The 20,820-nt window shown below is 45.1% G+C and overlaps 1 protein-coding gene across 2 annotated transcripts in view; it reads left to right on the plus strand.

Annotated features, from left to right (window-relative positions):
- The window catches only part of LOC138480740 (phosphatidylinositol 3,4,5-trisphosphate 5-phosphatase 2-like), a 767,550-nt gene that overhangs the window by 731,061 nt on the left and 15,669 nt on the right, over window positions 1-20,820 (plus strand). The gene's annotated exons all lie outside the window — the stretch shown is intronic.

The raw sequence follows: 20,820 nt of genomic DNA on the forward strand, positions 1-20,820 counted from the left end.
GCGATAATAGCCGGTCAGCCCTAGGCAGGCTCTAAGTTCCCATTTGGTGTGGAAATTAAGGCCACTGCCTTCAATTTCCCAGTCTGGGGCTGGATGAGACTATTGCCTACCTAATAGCCTCGGTACTTCACCGTATTTTGGGCTAGGTGACATTTTTTGTGGTTGGCCTGGGGTCTTGCGCTTCATAAGGCCCTACTGAACTCATTGAGGTGACGGAGATGTTCTAATCAACTGGTACTATGGATCAATATATCATCTAAGTAGGGCCCCGTGAATGATAGGTAATGCCATAAAATCTTATCAATAAGTCGTTGGAATGTTGCAGGGACTCTATGCAGGCCTAGTAGAAGAATTGTACGTTGATACAGACACTGTGGTGAACTGAAGGTGGTTTTCTCTTTATCAGAGGGATTTAATGGGACCTGCCAACAGCCCATTGTAAAGTCCAAGATGGGCTCGAACTTGGCATTCTCAAGCCACTTTATTAACTCATCGATTCTGGGCATCGATTAATTATTGAAGTCTGAGATAGAATTCAGTCTTCGGAAGTTGATACAGAATGTCCAAGAATCATCAGGTTTGTTGACGAGGATGATCAGCGAGGACCAGGTTTTAACATTTTTGCTATTTATTCCGCTATAATTTTTCTTCGAACCTCAGGGATTCTATAAAGCTTTACGGTCACTGGCCCAGGAGGAGTTCTGATTGAATGGAAGAAATGTGAAACTCTCTCTGGTTCTTCTGTAAGACAACAGGGAATTTCACAAGCAAATCCTGGAGGCCCCTCTGCTGTCTCTGGCTAAGGTTCTCAGGAATTAAGCTGGATCTATCCTGATTTCCAACCAAGAGGGTCACCATGGTGACTATTTTCGTCTTTGGGATCGGTTGTCCATGTCTTTAGCCAGATTATATGTTCCCTTTGGGTCTTTTGGAGCTTGAATACTAGGTAATTAAGGGGACCTTTACGCTTCAGGTTTTTGTAAGGCCCACACTGTCTCGCGATCATATTATACCTCGGAGGTGTGTAACAACACCAAAACCTGGTTGCCTACTGAGAAAGAGCTAGCCACTGCAGTTTTCTTTTTTGTCGCGCTATAGTCTTGTAGAGGTAGCTGTTTTCTCTCACCACCTTCGAATGGGATTTTAACATGCAGGCGCTTGAGGTATGGGTAGCGGAGCCTCGTCTCTCTCTTCTCAAGTTTCTTTTAACACTACTTTTAGAGAGGGTTTACAGGGGACAATGCCAGCAAGAGATCATTTAAAGAGAAATTATCATCCGAGATAAGGCCACACATAAAGCTTTTCTTTCCGCTATCTCCACATCTTTCTGCAAGTTTAATACTTGTATTCTTTTCTTTATTTCCACCTTTGTTGGTAGGAGTAAGTACCAATTGGAATGCCTCTTGCTCCGAACAATACTAATGGAATCTCTTAAAAGGGCATTCTATAAAAATGGATCTGCTAGGGCCTAATACTCTCTGCCTGCAGCTTCCTGAGGACTGAGTCTATTAATGGTCAGGCAGATTAACATCTCCCTCTCCTCTGATCTTTAATGTCATGTCTTGCTCGGGTCACTGCACTCCTTATTTGCCTCCTTTACCATTCAGCTGTGGTTTCCTATCAAGAATGTGTTTCCACTTACCTTTCCCTCAACAACTCCCTTGCCCACTTGTCTGGAAATGTTCCTGACACTCCTTAGCCATGCCCAAATATATGGGCGCCCTGAGGCCCACGTCTCCATGGTTAACCACCACCACTCAGGATTGTGGAGTCTATAGGGCTCATTACAACTTTGCCGGTATCCCGGCGGGATACTGGCAAACTGCCCCTACCGTTTCTGCCGCCTGGTATTGCTATATTACCGGGATAATCCAGGTGGCAGAAACACCAGTAAATCACCATTGCATGGAGTCCCATAGGAGAATACCGGTGCCAGTAATTGCAGCATTTTTTTGCCGGTTAGGGCCTGATTTACCGGCAGGTCAGGCCTCGAGATGGATGCGTGGACTTCACCGGAAAACTTGTTTTTCCATGGTACGGTAAAATTGCTGGTGCGGAAATGATCGGCAATTTTATCCACATTTTACCACATTGCAGAAACAGTAATGAGGCCGTGCATCGCTTTTAAGGCAAGGTGCTCTTCTACTCTAGTTTACTTTCATATTATTTTACTGCTGTTTTTACTTTGTGCCTAATGGGACAAACTTCAACGGGTCCAAGCGATTGGATGTGAAATCATTAGCAGACTTAAAGTTTAACTTATTAATGAATCAGGCATAGAGGAATTGTTTGTATTTAAGTGTTGGCTTAACTGGATTGATAGCAGTTTGGGACAAGCACCTAAAAAGCTGCCAGGCTGGTATAATTGATACTTCTACAATCAAGAAGGTTTTGCATAAAAATAGACAAATGTTTTGGGAAATTTGCAAATATTTACCATAGAGAATATAGACACATTTTTGTTGTTAAATAACCTGGTTGAAAAACTCTAAACCTATATGGGGCGCATTATGGGTTTGCTGGTATCCTGGCGGTTAATTTCACCAGGATACCGGCAAAGGGATTACCGTTACTGCCACTCTGCCTGGCGGTATTACCGCCAAATTCCGAATGCAGGTGTAAATCTTCATTCATGGAGTCCCATAGGATTCCATGGGGGATTTGCTGGTATTACAGGCGATTTTTGCCAGTAATGTGTCGTAATTACCTTCAGCTCTCAGCTGGAGGTAATTCAGGCACCTCACCAGCAAACCTGTAGTTGGTCAGCGCAGAAAATTGGCCTCATTACGAGTTTGGAGGCAGCCATGCCCTTAATAAGGACATGGCTGCCTCCAAACTCGGGTCCGGATCCGTGGTCCCTGAATGGGGAAATACCGGCCCATTCCGACTTTGGGCGGCCCGGTATTTCCCCATTCAGGGAACCCGGACGCGGTGCATCCCCTTTCCCATTCGAGCCCCCATAGGGCTCAATGGGAATGGGGAGGGTGCTAACAACGGGCCCGGAAATGACAGGCCCGTTGTTAGCTCCCTCGTCCTCTCGCGGGGCCTGCGAGTGGACCTCATAATAGGGCGGTACGGGGTTAATGGCTCCGTCACCTTTGCCGGTGCCGTTAACCCCTTACCGCCCTCCTCGTAAGGCCCAGTATACGTTAATACCGGCACGTTCATTCTGCTTGGAAAGGTAGCTTGACCGGCTTCATGGTGGATTAAGGAAGGTGAATTAAGGACCCTGATTCTAATCAGCAGGTGAATGTGAAAGTAGAATAGAGCGAGATTTGCTCTTAGTGTCTATTCTGCATTGCATGGGGCACAGATCAATCAATCATATCAGATTGCTGAAATAATGTCACCTCATTTGCTATGTGTGAATGCAGCCCACTATGCAAATATGTCCTCAATGGCTGTTAGATTTTTTTAAAAATGTTTAATTGATTGGAATTAACATCTCCCTGTTCATGTTCACATGGAATAATTTCCTGTTTATGAAATTGATTTTTTAAAAATATATTTTCATTCAACCTTCTGTGCAGTGGAATGGATTTTTTCCGATATCTTTACGTCATGAAAGGTTTAGCAACCTGTGGACCTTTAATATTAATGATCAAAGTAGAGTGAATTCAAAGATGTTTACCAGAGTAACTCCAAATTATCCTTGGGGGGAGACTATTCGATTCCCAAAGTTACTGGTAGTTACCCTGACTTATGCAGGACTTACTCAGCTGTTTCCAGGAGTACGCCTAAGTTAGCAACGTTGCTAATTTGCTGAATAATGTGATTGCTGGGCTTTAAAACGTACCATTTAATTATAACTTATTTTAACAGCGTTTTCGGAAGTAAAGCAAAGTGTAATGGACGGCCTTACAGCATTTACCCATGTACCATAATGCAACCAAAAGAAGAAAAACACATAACATATCAACGATCAAATTCTGCTATTACAGATGGCCCACTACACAGGTGCGACCTCCTCCCTACCCACACACACAAAGCAAGGACCAGATCGAAATCAGACCCAGAGACGTGGTCACTGTATGGGAGATCACGCTTATTACATGAGCGTGCCGCTGGAGACATGGTCACTATACGGGAGATCACGCTTATTACATGAGCGTGCCGCTGGAGACCTGGTCACTATACGGGAGATCACGCTTATTACATGAGCGTGCCGCTGGAGACATGGTCACTATACGGGAGATCACGCTTATTACATGAGCGTGCCGCTGGAGACATGGTCACTGTACGGGAGATCACGCTTATTACATGAGAGTGCCGCTGGAGACATGGTCACTGTACGGGAGATCACGCTTATTACATGAGAGTGCCGCTGGAGACATGGTCACTATACGGGAGATCACGCTTATTACATGAGCGTGCCGCTGGAGACATGGTCATTATACGGGAGATCACGCTTATTACATGAGCGTGCCGCTGGAGACATGGTCACTATACGGGAGATCACGCTTATTACATGAGCGTGCCGCTGGAGACATGGTCACTATACGGGAGATCACGCTTATTACATGAGCGTGCCGCTGGAGACATGGTCACTATACGGGAGATCACGCTTATTGCATGAGAGTGCCGCTGGAGACATGGTCACTATACGGGAGATCACGCTTATTGCATGAGAGTGCCGCTGGAGACATGGTCATTATACGAGAGAGCACGCTTATCGCATGAGAGTGCCGCTGGAGACATGGTCATTATACGAGAGAGCACGCTTATCGCATGAGAGTGCCGCTGGAGACATGGTCACTATACGGGAGATCACGCTTATCACATGAGAGTGCCGCTGGAGACATGGTCACTATACGGGAGATCACGCTTATTACATGAGAGTGCCGCTGGAGACATGGTCACTATACGGGAGATCACGCTTATTACATGAGAGTGCCGCTGGAGACATGGTCACTATACGAGAGATCACGCTTATTACATGAGAGTGCCGCTGGAGACATGGCCACTATACGGGAGATCACGCTTATTACATGAGAGTGCCGCTGGAGACATGGTCACTATACGGGAGATCACGCTTATTACATGAGAGTGCCGCTGGAGACATGGCCACTATACGGGAGATCACGCTTATTACATGAGAGTGCCGCTGGAGACATGGTCACTATACGGGAGATCACGCTTATTACATGAGAGTGCCGCTGGAGACATGGTCACTATACGGGAGATCACGCTTATTACATGGAAGTGCCGCTGCTGCGGGGAACTCAGCAGAATCCTGATCTTGGTACCAGGGGAGAGAGGGTGACAGGGAGCAGGATTTCACAGGAGGTGGACTCAGAACAGTCCTGTTTTTTTGTGTTGGGCTTTTGATTCGTGTTAAAGCCTTGCCCACGACCTGGGTTTTTATCCCTTTTCAGAATGTGGCAGCGTAGCTTACTGCCATGGCAACCCAAAGGCTAGCCAATAGGATTGCCTTTGAGCTAGGCCGCCAATCACCAGGCTAAAGAGCCTGTGTACATAGGCCCTGAAGATGGGAGTGCAGATCACATGGCCTTCCCTTACTAGTGAGCAGCGATTAATAATGGCGGCTGGAGATGTTGGGATCTTTTCTGTTGCATCTCGGGTTTGTGCCGAGGACTCTGCTCTTGCGTGATGTTATGGTGCATTTGGTGTTGGGTTGACTTTAAGGGATCGCAGTAGGACTGCACTCTGTGTGGCCTTGTGGTCAGGCAGGTCAGGTCAGCTGTGACTTATATTAGGGGGTTTCAACAGTTCTTCTTCCTGGAATTAGGGGATTTTAGGTCCCCCAGTGTTTGCATTGTTGCAATTATGGTGGTGCTTGTCAATACAGTTAGGGAACAATTACACATCCCAACCGGAGGTAAGGGCCTGAATAAGGAAAGCTCATGGTAAGGGCCTGATTAAAGCAGAGGTCATGGTAAGGGCCTGATTAAGGAAAGGTCATGGTAAGGGCCTGATTAAAGCAAAGGTCATTTCCAAGGACAGTGATGCTTTTACTGTCTGGGAATCCTAGCCTTTGGGACTTCAGCAACGTTTCCTGGGGGCAAACGGTCCTCTTTCTTTGGGGAAAACACATTCTGTTAACCCTTTGGAAGCTAATTCATGCAATGCAAGTACTAGTGAAGAGTCTAATCCAATCAGGTTGGTCTCGGGAGGATAGCTCAGGGGCAACTTGCTCTCCTTGGAAGCAAGATGACATGGAGCAACACAGGTTCGATCCCCGGGTAGAAACCTCTGGCTATTAAGCGCATTATAAATAACCTATCATATCATCATTTCCACACCCACTATGTATGAAACAAATGTACTTGCAGAGGTTTTCAGGGGAGGTTGTTTGGATTGTGTGTAGGGTTTCTAAAAGCCCCCCTGGATTTTATTAATCCATTCTCGAATGAGACAAGCCCTAGGTTTGATCAAATGTCAATTGCACTCTTTAATATTTTATAAACAGATCAATTTATCGAGTATTTATCACTAGGAGTTTGGGGCTAAACTGGAGTAGCGGACAGAAACCTCGGGTCTTATGACATGCCTTTGAGCAGCAAGTCATTAAACCTATATCAACTGACAGCTGGAGCCAAAAGTAGTGCAGTGAGAGGCTGCTGCCCCTATCTCTTAGCAGAAATCAATTTTCCTTATGCTTTCCATGGCAGCGCGGCGCTAAACTCAAGGCAGTAAAGGGATTATTCTCCGGTATGCTTACCCTCCGCAATCAATGGAACGCGTGGCCTAGTTCAGAGGAAGTGCCTACTATAGGGCAGTTATCTCCCCTATCTCTCAGCTGCAGCCATTATAATGTATACTTCAGTGTGAATATGTTCTCTCCCTATCTATGGATGATAAACACGTGGAAATGGACGCTCCTTTCCAGGACTTGTCAAAGGCATGGAACAATCTACCGTTAGTGCTCAGAGAAGAAACCAATCACTTGGCTTTTACAAAGTCCTTGAAAACGATACTGTTTACTTAATCATCGGCCAGCCTCACTGTCCTCTTTTCTGCCTGTGAGTGAGCGCCTGGATGCCTTCGGGCTTTGGCGCTATATAAATGTTAAATAAAAATAATAATAAAAACCCATTCCTCTTAACCCTTTGGTTGCACTCATTAAATTGCAAACATGTTCTGTGGTTTTTCAGTTTTATGCTACGTTTATAGAAAGGGTTAACTTTCTTCTGGTTGCAGTCGTTCATTAACATGGAGTAGTTATGCCATACTATTGATTATTTTGAAGGCATTGAGTAAATGGACTCAACCGAGCTTGCTACGCCTGGTGAGAGGGTCTCTGACAATCTTCCCGGAATCTACAAGCGCGTAAACAAGTGCTGTTCCACTGATAGCCCACTCCGTATCTCCCCTCCGTGTCCCCAAGGATTCAGGGGCTTCAATTAGATTCCATCCAGAATGAAGCGTTCCTACCCCAGCTGTGGAGAGAGCTGCCAACGAGGAGCTACGTCAAAGTTCAAGGATGGGTTGGCCGATGACTCTTCTGTCAACGAAGGCGGCTTCCTGTAACTGGACCTCTTGACGTCAGGCTTGGACCGTACATCCTTCTCCAGTTGCACCCCAAGATGCTAAAAGCAACATCCATCTACAAACAAGATCCAGCACTTGGAGAATTCTGTCAGAAACCCAAGGTCCTCCTTCTCAGTGGACAGCTGATCCAGCAGGAGACCCTCTCCCCTGCTTAGCCAGCTACCCCCACAACTCACTCAACTTCCTCGGGGAATTGTGCACAAGTTCAAATATTCATTCACCTGGTAATCGCCCCCCCCCGACCCCGGCCCCACCAACATTGCTGCTTTGGGGCCCCCAATATTGCAGACAATGTACCTTGCCCAGTGCTTCACTCCATCAGTCAGACCAACGCTTACGAAAACCCAAATACAAATGTGGTTAAGTATTTCTCCGCACGGGGCAACATTTTATGATATGCTGCCGGGGTCGAATTAGGCATTAGTAGAGCAGGAGTTCAGATTAGCTCCCAGGTTGCATCAATTTAGCCCTTACTGGGAGCTACTGGCCAAGTCATAAGAGCTATTTGCCAACATCCTATAACTCTAAAACATGGCTCATATTTGTGCATTAGGATCAGATTGCATAATCTGTTGGTGCTATCTTTTTTGCTTGGTGCTACATTACAAATGCTGCAAGTTTTGCATTGTATCAAATAATTATTACATTTAATTTCTTCTGTTTTACACAGATTTGTTTTTGCGGAGGTTATCCCATACTCACACCCAGGGATGGGCACTCAGCCAATCAAATGGCTGGAATTGCAGGCAGAAACTGCCAGTGTCCGCCTGCATTCCATCAGCCACCGACATCCTTTCCCTGGGTGCTGCCCGGTTCTGGTTGCTGTGAAGCTGGCTATTTGCTTGGGCCAGGGCAATAGAAATAAAAATGGGACTTGGTCCCATTTCTATTTACTATGGCAGTGGCCATCTTGTTTTTTTTTTTTTTTACGGGCATATGGGCACAAGCAAGACATGCACAACCATCACCCATTAAAAGATAAACACACATGTAAACTATTTGCAACCCGATGAAGCCCCAGGTGCGAACAGTTGCAAACCCCTTGTATGCCCCGCATGGGTGATTGCTGTATTGGTGCACGCAAGCCTTCATTCACCGCCCAATGGTGCCAGTGGAGTGATGGAGGTCGCACTGCAAATCTAGCCCCTAACCCTGACAGCCTTTCTCTTCATTTCAATCTATACTTCTTGTGCCTTCTTCAAAACTCAAAGAAGAACAGAAGAGAAGAAAGAGAGGAGAGGGAAAGAAAACAAATGAAATCCGTGGTACAGGTCGTGTGTACACATAAGACAAATTATACTGTTTGGACAATTAAGCAACATTCTCACTAACATATACTGCCAGTTGTGAAAACAAAAATTAAATTAGAGCACTCGTAGAACAAAATTAGCACTGCCTGAAATTCTGTAAGGGTAAACACTTCGAGCCCGATTCATAGATTCATACCTTCCACGTATTCATGGAATTCTAACCGCAAAGTAATCCGAGGTGCAAAGGAAATCGAGTGCTGCCCGGAATGGCAACAACACGCCCCCACGCAAACCAAAACCAGCAACAAATACCAACCTTTTCATCTTCCTTATCCTTACCATCCAGCACCCCTGCAATAATGCGGGCCATCCCCCATGACTTAAGGCAGCACCCAGGCAAAACTGTGAACGATCCCCTGTAATGCAAGTCAGCACCCTGCTAATCTGCGATCCATTCACCGTAACTCAAGTCAGCACCCTGCTAATCTGAGTTGCATTCCCCATCATGCAAGGCAACACCAGGCTGATCTGCATACAAACCCCTGTAATTCAAGGCACCATCCTACTAATCTGCACACAATCACCTCTAACTCCAAGCAGTACCTCAACTACATACCGTCACCCTTAAATCGATATGTTTACGTTACCTTAGTACGTTGGCTCCTATGCACGTTGTACTTTGCATCTCCTATCATGTGGCGGTAAAATCACAAGGTTTGTGCGTGACTTTTCCCGATGTGAAGTTGCGCAATGGAATCCATGAATTATGGGCGGGTGCATATACTCTGCGTGGCCCATCCCTCACTCACATCCAGGTTATTCTTTGTTCTTCCACATTTTGTGGGCGAGAATGGGGAATATGCATGTTCCGCCCCCTATTGATTTCTTTGCATAGGCCCTTCCCACACTTTGCATGAAGTGTCGCGCAAAGCGTTCAACTGCACGCAAAGTAGTGAGGGCCCACGCAAAGTCTTGGAAAGACATGCAAAGTCTGATCCATGAATCAGAGAAAGGGGTTTTGCGCACTAAAAAGTGTGCAAAGTCACTTTTCAGCACACAAACAATTATGTGAATCAGGCCCTTTATGTGACAAATAACAAATCATTACAAAACGTACATGCTAAAAAGCACTGTTAACAGTGCAGTTTGTGATCCAGCATGGTACTAACCCATACAAAAGGTATGTAGTAAATAGCACTGTTAACAGCCCAGTTTATGTCATCCAGAATGGTACTAACCCATAGAAAAGATATCTGCTAAACAGCACTGTTAACAGTGCAGTTTATGTGTTCCAGAATGGTACAGATATATACAGAAAATATGTGTGAAATAGCACTGTTAACAGTGCATTTTATGTGACGCAGAATGGTACTAACCCATACAAAAGGTATGTGCTAAACAGCACTGTCAACAGTGCAGTTTATGTGATCCAGAACGATACTGATACATAGAGAAAATATGTGTTAAATGGCACTGTTAACAGCACAGTTTATGTGATACAGAATGGTACTAACCCATACAAATGTTATGTGCTAAACAGCATTGTTAACAAGACAGTTTGTGTGATCCAGAATGGTACTAACCCATAGAAAAGGTATGTGCTAAATAACACTGTTAACAGCACAGTGTGTGTGATCCAGAATGGCACTAACCCATACAGAAGGTATGTGGTAAACAGCACTGTTAACAGCACAGTTTGTGTGATCCAGAATGGTACTAACCCATACAAAAGGTATGTGCTAAATAGCACTGTTAACAGCACAGTTTATGTGATCCAGAATAGTACTAACGCATACAAAAGGTATGTGCTAAATAGCACTGTTAACAGCGCAGTTTATGTGATCCAGAATAGTGCTAATCCATTCATAAAGCACGTACTACATAGCACTGTTAACAGTGCAGTTTGTCATCCAGAATGATGCTAATACATACTAAAGGTATGTGCTAAATAGCACTGTTAACAGTGCAGTTTGTGATCCAGAATGTCACTAACCGATACAAAAGGTATGTGCTAAATAGCACTGTTAACAGTGTTCCAGAGGAGAGGAAATCGCTGATGGGCCCATAGGCCAACGCTCACCCTCTAGAACCTGTAAGACAAGATAGCTGCATGTGAGGACTGGGGGTGCAGGATTCACTTACTCAAACATGAATCAATAATGAGGACTCAATAAGTTGGCAAAGGGAAGTCCGTTTAATGACAAGTACATTGAACAGAGAAACAAATGGGGATCAGCAGCGTTTCGATCACCTGTCTCGCTCCGACTTCCTCGAACTTCAGTTGAACAGCAACTTTTATGCATTCAACTTGTCATCATTTGACGTCTAATTCTACAAAACTCATCATGCAATATAATTGGTTAGGAAAGGTAACTTAAGTGTAGGTGTTATATCTGTATATGATAATAGGGCATGCGGATTGGATAACTCTTATCGGGTGGGCGTCTACGCTCATCCCTCTATATCACGCGTGATAGATGTCACTACAACTACGACAGGACAGACAGAAGAAGCTGTCCCTTTCATCCTTTATATTTCCAATCATTTGAACAGCGCTTCAGGGGAACACAGATGATTAAATGTCTGAAAATGGTTCTGAATGCAGGCATTTTCATACTTTAATAATGACCATTCATAAATCATAAATTAAAATGTATATTGTTGATTTGTCCCTGGGGGGTATTGGTTGTGACAGAGACCCACATGAGTCTATGTCAACCCCCACCCTCTATGTTGATCTAGGGACTCTTGTTATTGCAAAGGAGAGTGAAAACTATTCAGTCAAACAACAGTTATATTATATTCAAAAGGGTGTAAACAGATTAATACATCCCTGTTGTGTGTCAACCAGTTTCGGTGCAATGGGATCGCCGGACCACCTTCATCAGGACAGGAGGTTAATTTCTTTGATTAATGATTCCATTAGTTCAGTGTTGCCATGAACACCTTAACACAACGTCACATCCACTTGGACGCACAATCTATGCTGCATCAGCCTCTTTACTGCCAGCAAGTGTTTTAGTGGAAGCGTCTCAATGCAGGCTTCCATACTGGTCTCCGTCCTGTGGAAAGTTGTCTGCATGAGCTAACATCTCATATGGCTGCAGAAGGATATACTGTCCCATCAGTGGCTTGGGTAGTGCGGCCAAACTGCCTTTCCAACATAAGTCAATGTTGAGACCTTGGAGAGTCTAGCCCTAAGGGACCGGCACCGTTCATTCCGGGCCGCCACATTAAGAGGTTTGCAGCGGGAACCGCCAGCAGTACAGGATGCTAACAAAGGGCCCGTCATTAACGGGCCCGTTGCTAACATCCTCCCCATTCCCACTGAGCCTTATGGGGGCCTATGGGGGAGTCCTCTGCTCCCTGGCCTAGCAGTTAATGTGGAGACCCCTGAACTGAATGCCCATCTTCTTCACTGTGGGCTGGTCTCCCATCCTGTGGATCGCTAGCATCCTCTGTCAGCCAGACATTGAAGGAAACTCTTCTTCCTAGAGAATGATAGTCTTTTCTGGCAGCGACCACGGAGTCATTGACCTCAGGGACTTGCCACGGTTGGAGTTTAAAAGTTAAGGTCTTCTTATTGGCTAGCCTCTGGTTCACGATCAGCACCTTTATGAAATGCTAATATGCGTCGTCAGAACATTTCCTTGGCCTTCATAGCTTTTTGTTTGTCTCATGGTATATCGCTCTCTATTGTTTGACACTCCCTCTCTCCACGAGTGCTTCCGCTTGGAACGCCCATATGGCAAGTGTGAGGTCGTACAGTATTCTGAAAGAAACTGCTAGACAGATCGGCAGATACAGTGATGTTGTACCTTGGTGATGCAGACTCCTTTTTTAAGGTACACTTAAAGCGTTCAAGATCCCCATTGGCCCTCAGCCAGAGAGGTGTCATGTACCTATGGGTGATGTTTGACGACCAACAGAACTCTTGGAACTCCCTCCCTTGAAAGGGAGGCCCATTGTCCATTTTGATTTCCTCCGGCAAACAATGAGTGGCAAATATTTTATCGAGAGCTTGAATGACTTCACTCGCCTGAGTAGAATGAACAAATCCCATCTCCTGCTACCAAGACCATTGATTAATGACCACCACAAAGTGTTGGTCCAAGTTGATGGTGCCAGAGTCCATTCTGAGATGTGTTATGGGATTTTTTGCTGGAGATTAGAAAATGAGCCTATGGAGGATGCCAGCACGGCACCGATGCTTGGCACCTTTACACATTTCTGGATGGGTTTGTCCAGCCGGAGTTCAAAATGACGAAACCCCACATTCTCCCTTAACCTTGCATTCGTCTTTGCGGACCCCTGATGTCCTTTCTGTGCCAAGTCAAGTACATTAGGAACAAGATATGAGGGAATAACTAATGGGATGCATCTGCTAAGTCTTTGGTGGCTGCTGTGCGATGATCCTGCAGACCCAGAAGTTCTTTCACGGCCCCAGTCATCACTGCCTCAATGACCATTTGGAAATGTTCATCGGCTGCCGAGGCATACGCCAGCTCACATGGAATCATGAATATGGAAACATCTGCTTTCATAACCATGCATATGTGTTCTTCTGATACCAGTTTGCCATTATCTTGTTCTCCTGTTTTGGTGCTTGGGTGTCGGGACAAGGTGCCTACTGGATTGTCCCTCCCCGGCCCATAGGTGAGAGTGACATTCTACTCCGAAAGCTGCAGGAGCCACTCTTCTATCCTGGTGGTGGACGCAGTGCTGTCACGCCATAATGTATACCAAAGGTTTGTAATCAGTTACCATGGATACTAGTTTGGTATATGCAAATATTTGATAACTGTGGCATCACCAAAGAAAGATGAGGGCCTCTTACTTCTTCTGTGAGTGACTATTCTGCACCCCCACACAGAGCCTGGCTGGCATGTGCAATAGGGAGTATCCCCCCTTTCTGGTCCCTCTAAGTTAGTACTGCATTGAGCCAAATGCGCTCATAACGAGGAAACTCATCATTCCGCAAGCATTCTTGGATCCTGGGGCTAAAAGGATGTCACCCACCTTCCGCGTGTCCGCTGAGAGGCATGCAGCCTAACATATACAATTCCAGTCATGTGCAGAGGTACTTACACTCAATGGAGTGTTAATCCCAGGACTTGCAGCCTCGCCACTAAGCTCGTGAGGCATTCAATATGTTCTGACTTGATGGATGCATACGACAAATCAAACAGAGACGTGGGGGAATTTAAATGGCAATGGAATTTGTCCCCAAGGAAACTCAGGGCAAACTTTATGACTACAGAACCTCACTGCCTTTGTGCTCTCTCTTCTTATCATGAACACAAAAACACAGTTCATGCAACAAATAAAGAACTGTTGGAAGTACAACATCATCATAATTAAACAATACATTTTATTAATAATCATACACAATTAGGATAAAAAAACATAAAATCTAGTAAATAATACACGCATCTTAAGTAAAGTGACAAGTGCAGTATAAATCAGTGCAAATAAGTGCAAAATTACATAAAATTTGAAAACAGAGAAAATCTGACTATTCCTGGCTCACTAAAGCCAGTTTTGTGCACTACTCATAAACTTCGTTGGACAATAGATAGGTAACCTATTTAATTGACGGTTACTCTACTCTTGTATGCGTAGACCTGTGGGCAAAGCCTTTAAAACTAGAACAGGTTCTAAACTAAATTAATATAATAGTATAATGCACTGTTTTCTAGTACAGTGTCCTATGAAACCCAACATGTTTCGTTCTTTCGTTAATACCACACAATCCACAAGAACTTCATCATTGGATCCAACGTTTATGAATAATATTATGCACTATCTTCAAATCTTCAAAAGTTAAAACAATTATTCAAGTGTTCCGTCCAAAAACTAGAAGAGACAACACAAAACAAACAGCTTTCATTAGTGCTGTTGAAACTAAACAGCCAAAGCCCATAGGAACGAAAGTAAGCCATGGACAGCTCACCTTGAAAGTACTTTTTAATATTACAATCAACGTTTGGGTGGAAGTTTTTTCAAAGTAGACACATATCTGTTGGAACAACACACAATGGGTAAGTAGGCTAATCTAGATTCACATGGTCATTTGTTAACAGAACATAAAGACCTCTGACCTAGCATTGTAAACATCAACTTTCATAGCTATAATATCTGTTAGAACCTAAAGTAATGCGTACACATGGCTTCACGAAACCTGGTGTATCAACTAGCGGTCTATAACTACATCAAATGTTGCCAAATCTACAAAATCTGGAGATTACCCAACTATATGAAATGTTATAATCAGTACTGTACGATAGGTAATATCGCTAAAGCCAATCTTTTCTCATTAAAAAGATTGCAAAGCTATATGACATCTTGAATCCGAAATTAGAATAGTGTTTCACACAGATCTTGAGTCAGGAATCAAGTCATTGTTGTAGTATACATTTTTGCGCCATGGTCTCACTAAACAGACTTGAAAGCTATTATTTATATTCAGTTACACGCACTTCACAGTCCACTATATAACAAAGACACATTTACCTCTTAATCTTTGGTCGCAATCACGTTAAGGCAAGATTCTCCATTCGTCTCAGCTGGCTATTGCGTTGCAAAGCTAAGGTCTAGCGACTCTCAAAGCCGTTTAAATACGGCTCCAGGTCAGCAAGGATAAGAAACTGCAAAATATGCAAACACATGAACGTAGCATTAAAGTCTCGTTCTATCGTGTAGCTTCTGCCTTACAGAAAAATGATTACACGCAAACAAATCAGAATACAGCAAAGTGACTTCTAAACCGCAACGGTCTGCTTACACTGTTCGGAACCGTCCCACTTTCCAGAAGCCGTCAACCTTGTCGTCAGGCTGCTGTCGCCAGATGTACGTTACACTTAGAAGTAAAAGCTAACGTATTTGACGGACACTAGTAGAACACGTAGCGAGGGGCATGACAGTAACAAATTACACCAACAGGTGGATAGAATCAAACTGTACACTGGGGCCGCTGCTAATGATATTGGCGTAGCGCTTCAAAAGTGCTCACGATGCAAAAAAAATATGTGTCCTCACTTAAAATGACTAAGAGGAACCGTGCATCAAAAACCGTACGCAAATACATCATTGTTGTAAGGTTATATAACAATAACCCTTCGTACCACATCAGTTAACGGCTGCTGTGTATGACTCTACTGATGATCAACCATACGAGGTATAGTCTCCATTAATAGCCCACGCTCTCACACATTTTGCCAATCTACCATTTCATTAAGGCCGGTGACAGATGAATTACACAAAAAAATCAGCCACTGTTCTTTGGCGTACAAGTTCTTAGACATTGGTTCCCCATTATGTGTTGGTGTAATTTGTAAAGGTACTGTCCATTTGAGTGTGTCACTCTTGTGATTCATTACCATAAAATGGTTCACAAGGGGGGCTGACAGAACTTTATTCTTGATACAACTTCTGTGCTCAGAAATTCTCGTTTTTATTTTACGTTCGGTCATGCCAATGTATAGTTTAGGACACGGACACCATATTGCATAGACCACATTACTTGAATTACAATTGGTGAATTGATGTTGGGTTCAAGGTTTATCCAGTCCCAATTCCACCTCTGTGGACCTACTCGTGAAACGGCAATTAGTGCGGAACCCACAAGGAGCATGCCCTACAATCCGTGGGATACCCCACATTTCCGTAACGCTTTTCGGCAAATGGGCTGGTTTAGAAATGTCATTTTGAGTCAAAAGATCTTTCAAGTTGATCCCTCTTTTAAACGCACATAAATTAAGTTTGAGAGGACACTCTCTGCCCATCAAAATGTGCCAATTCTTTTTAATGATCTTAGTGATTTGGTTAGAAAGTGGAGTGAAGGTACTAACAAACGCAATTCCTCCTCTTTCTACTGACTTCTCTTGATATTCGCGAAGCGCTTCATGATTAGTGTTGGTGGATCTCTTTAAAGCTCACTTCACAATAGTTTTTGGATATTTTCTCACTCTCAATTTGTGACTCAGAATTTTGCCTTCAGATTGAAAAGTAGTGTTCAGAGAACTATTTCTTTTCACTTGTAAAAAAACTGCCCAAAGGGCACGTTCTCCCTGATGTGCCGGGGATGGCAACTATCAAATGTGAGGAGGGAATTCTGATCAGTTGGCTTGTGGAAAGGTTTAACCTGCAAGATGTTACGAATTGTGTTGACCCACATCGTGATATCCAAAAAAATTCACCTCAGAGGTGCTATGAACCGAAGTAAATTTCAAAAACTGATTCTGTTGATTGGTCCAGTTCATAAACTCTGAAAAAGAGGCCACGGAGCCATCCCAAATAACCAATATGCCATCTATATAGTGCCTCCACAACCCGATATTAAAAAAGTAAGGGTTGGTGGCGCTATATATTGTCTGGAGTTCGAAAGAATCAACATAAAGGTTGGCGGCCGAGGGTACCACAGACGACCCCATCGCGGTTCCATGAATCTGATGATACAATTTGTCGTTAAAGCTGAAATAATTCTTAGTTAGCGCTAACTCAGCGCACCATAGAACAAAAGTTCTAAGTTTGGAGTATCCTTACCCAGTGCTCTTCCTCCTTGCCTCCTTGTTGTTCCGTCACGCTCCTTTTGTCCTGTTCATCAGTCACTGGTGCCTGGCTCCTTGCACATCTCAGGGCTAAGGCTGGAGTATCCTTACCCAGTGCTCTTCCTCCTTGCCTCCTTGTTGTTCCGTCACGCTCCTTTTGTCCTGTTCATCAGTCACTGGTGCCTGGCTCCTTGCACATCTCAGGGCTAAGGCTGGAGTATCCTTACCCTGTCATCTTCCTCCTTGCCTCCATGTTGTTCCATCAGGCTCCTTTTGTCCTGTTCATCAGTCACTGGTGCCTGGCTCCTTGCACATCTCAGGGCTAAGGCTGGAGTATCCTTACCCTGTCATCTTCCTCCTTGCCTCCATGTTGTTCCATCAGGCTCCTTTTGTCCTGTTCATCAGTCACTGGTGCCTGGCTCCTTGCACATCTCAGGGCTAAGGCTGGAGTATCCTTACCCTGTCATCTTCCTCCTTGCCTCCATGTTGTTCCGTCACGCTCCTTTTGTCCTGTTCATCAGTCACTGGTGCCTTGCACATCTCAGGGCTAAGGCTGGAGTATCCTTACCCAGTGCTCTTCCTCCTTGCCTCCTTGTTGTTCCGTCACGCTCCTTTTGTCCTGTTCATCAGTCACTGGTGCCTGGCTCCTTGCACATCTCAGGGCTAAGGCTGGAGTATCCTTACCCAGTGCTCTTCCTCCTTGCCTCCTTGTTGTTCCGTCACGCTCCTTTTGTCCTGTTCATCAGTCACTGGTGCCTGGCTCCTTGCACATCTCAGGGCTAAGGCTGGAGTATCCTTACCCAGTGCTCTTCCTCCTTGCCTCCATGTTGTTCCGTCACGCTCCTTTTGTCCTGTTCATCAGTCACTGGTGCCTGGCTCCTTGCACATCTCAGGGCTAAGGCTGGAGTATCCTTACCCTGTCATCTTCCTCCTTGCCTCCATGTTGTTCCATCAGGCTCCTTTTGTCCTGTTCATCAGTCACTGGTGCCTGGCTCCTTGCACATCTCAGGGCTAAGGCTGGAGTATCCTTACCCTGTCATCTTCCTCCTTGCCTCCTTGTTGTTCCGTCAGGCTCCTTTTGTCCTGTTCATCAGTCACTGGTGCCTGGCTCCTTGCACATCTCAGGGCTAAGGCTGGAGTATCCTTACCCAGTGCTCTTCCTCCTTGCCTCCATGTTGTTCCATCAGGCTCCTTTTGTCCTGTTCATCAGTCACTGGTGCCTGGCTCCTTGCACATCTCAGGGCTAAGGCTGGAGTATCCTTACCCTGTCATCTTCCTCCTTGCCTCCATGTTGTTCCATCAGGCTCCTTTTGTCATGCTCATCAGTCACTGGTGCCTGGCTCCTTGCACATCTCAGGGCTAAGGCTGGAGTATCCGTACCCTGTCATCTTCCTCCTTGCCTCCATGTTGTTCCATCAGGCTCCTTTTGTCCTGTTCATCAGTCACTGGTGCCTGGCTCCTTGCACATCTCAGGGCTAAGGCTGGAGTATCCTTACCCTGTCATCTTCCTCCTTGCCTCCATGTTGTTCCATCAGGCTCCTTTTGTCATGCTCATCAGTCACTGGTGCCTGGCTCCTTGCACATCTCAGGGCTAAGGCTGGAGTATCCGTACCCTGTCATCTTCCTCCTTGCCTCCATGTTGTTCCATCAGGCTCCTTTTGTCCTGTTCATCAGTCACTGGTGCCTGGCTCCTTGCACATCTCAGGGCTAAGGCTGGAGTATCCTTACCCTGTCATCTTCCTCCTTGCCTCCATGTTGTTCCATCAGGCTCCTTTTGTCCTGTTCATCAGTCACTGGTGCCTGGCTCCTTGCACATCTCAGGGCTAAGGCTGGAGTATCCTTACCCTGTCATCTTCCTCCTTGCCTCCATGTTGTTCCATCAGGCTCCTTTTGTCATGCTCATCAGTCACTGGTGCCTGGCTCCTTGCACATCTCAGGGCTAAGGCTGGAGTATCCGTACCCTGTCATCTTCCTCCTTGCCTCCATGTTGTTCCATCAGGCTCCTTTTGTCCTGTTCATCAGTCACTGGTGCCTGGCTCCTTGCACATCTCAGGGCTAAGGCTGGAGTATCCTTACCCTGTCATCTTCCTCCTTGCCTCCATGTTGTTCCATCAGGCTCCTTTTGTCATGCTCATCAGTCACTGGTGCCTGGCTCCTTGCACATCTCAGGGCTAAGGCTGGAGTATCCGTACCCTGTCATCTTCCTCCTTGCCTCCATGTTGTTCCATCACGCTCCTTTTGTCCTGTTCATCAGTCACTGGTGCCTGGCTCCTTGCACATCTCAGGGCTAAGGCTGGAGTATCCTTACCCTGTCATCTTCCTCCTTGCCTCCATGTTGTTCCATCAGGCTCCTTTTGTCATGCTCATCAGTCACAGTGATTTTTGTAACCTGAATGGTGCAATTCAGGTTTTATGGTGATCACCAAATAGCATGTAAAGATTCATTAAGGATTTTGCAAAGAATGTTCTAAAAGCAAGGTGGTATCGGCTCCATCCCATAATATTAGGATCGTGTAACAGGCGCTGGCACATGGAGGAAGGGGAAAAGGTAGGAGCGATGAAAGAGTTGTGGTCTCCTTGGGCCACTGAATTTACAGAGTTGTGGATACATTGTCTACTGAATTTGCAGAGTTGTGGTCTCATTGGGTCACCGAATTTGCAGAGTTGTGGGCTCATTGGGCCACTGAATTTACATAGTTTTGGGCACATCAGTTACTAAATTTGCAGAGTTGTGGGAACATCAGGCTACTGAATTTGCTGAGTTGTGGGCTCATCGGGGCACTGAATTTGCAGAGTTCAGGGCAAATCGGGCTACTGAATTTGCAGAGTTGTGGTCTCATTGGGTCACCGAATTTGCAGAGTTGTGGGCTCATTGGGGCACTGCATTTGCAGACTTCAAGGCACATCGGGCTACTGAATTTGCAGAGTTGTGGTCTCATTAGGGCACTGAATTTGCAGAGTTGTGGGAACATCAGGCTACTGAATTTGCAGGGTTGAGGGCACATCGGGCTACTGAATTTGCAGATCTGTTATATTAGTAGTAGTTTGCATGCCGGACTGGTGGCGGCCTTCTCCCATCATGGCACATCTTCCTGGGATGCTGGGATGCTATCCTGGGGCTGCTGATGCAGGAGGAGGCTGCTTATCTTACTTGCTCTTTGCTGCCATGATTGCCACTGTATCTTCATTTCTCACCCACGTTGGTTGATGGTGACTTTTGCACATGACACACCCTGTGATCACCAGCCAGGATTGGTGGGATGAAAATAGAAATTTTGAAAATTTTATAAAAACTTTGAAGGAATTGCATAATGTACTACTTTGTAAGCTATTCTTGTACCTTTAAGAGAACGGTAAAGTGATTTTCGTCTTTTTAATTCTTGTATGTGTTACATTGTTGTTTTGTGAAAAGTCATATAACTGACTATAGCACAATATTAATTTTTTAAAAAGATAATCTTTTATTAGAATAATTTGCTATTTACACAGCGCTTTTATCCAACGTGCAT

The sequence above is a fragment of the Ambystoma mexicanum genome, chromosome 5p (assembly GCF_040938575.1).
Source record: "Ambystoma mexicanum isolate Mex_15411 chromosome 5p, UKY_AmexF1_1, whole genome shotgun sequence".
Classification (NCBI taxonomy): Eukaryota; Metazoa; Chordata; class Amphibia; order Caudata; family Ambystomatidae; genus Ambystoma; species Ambystoma mexicanum.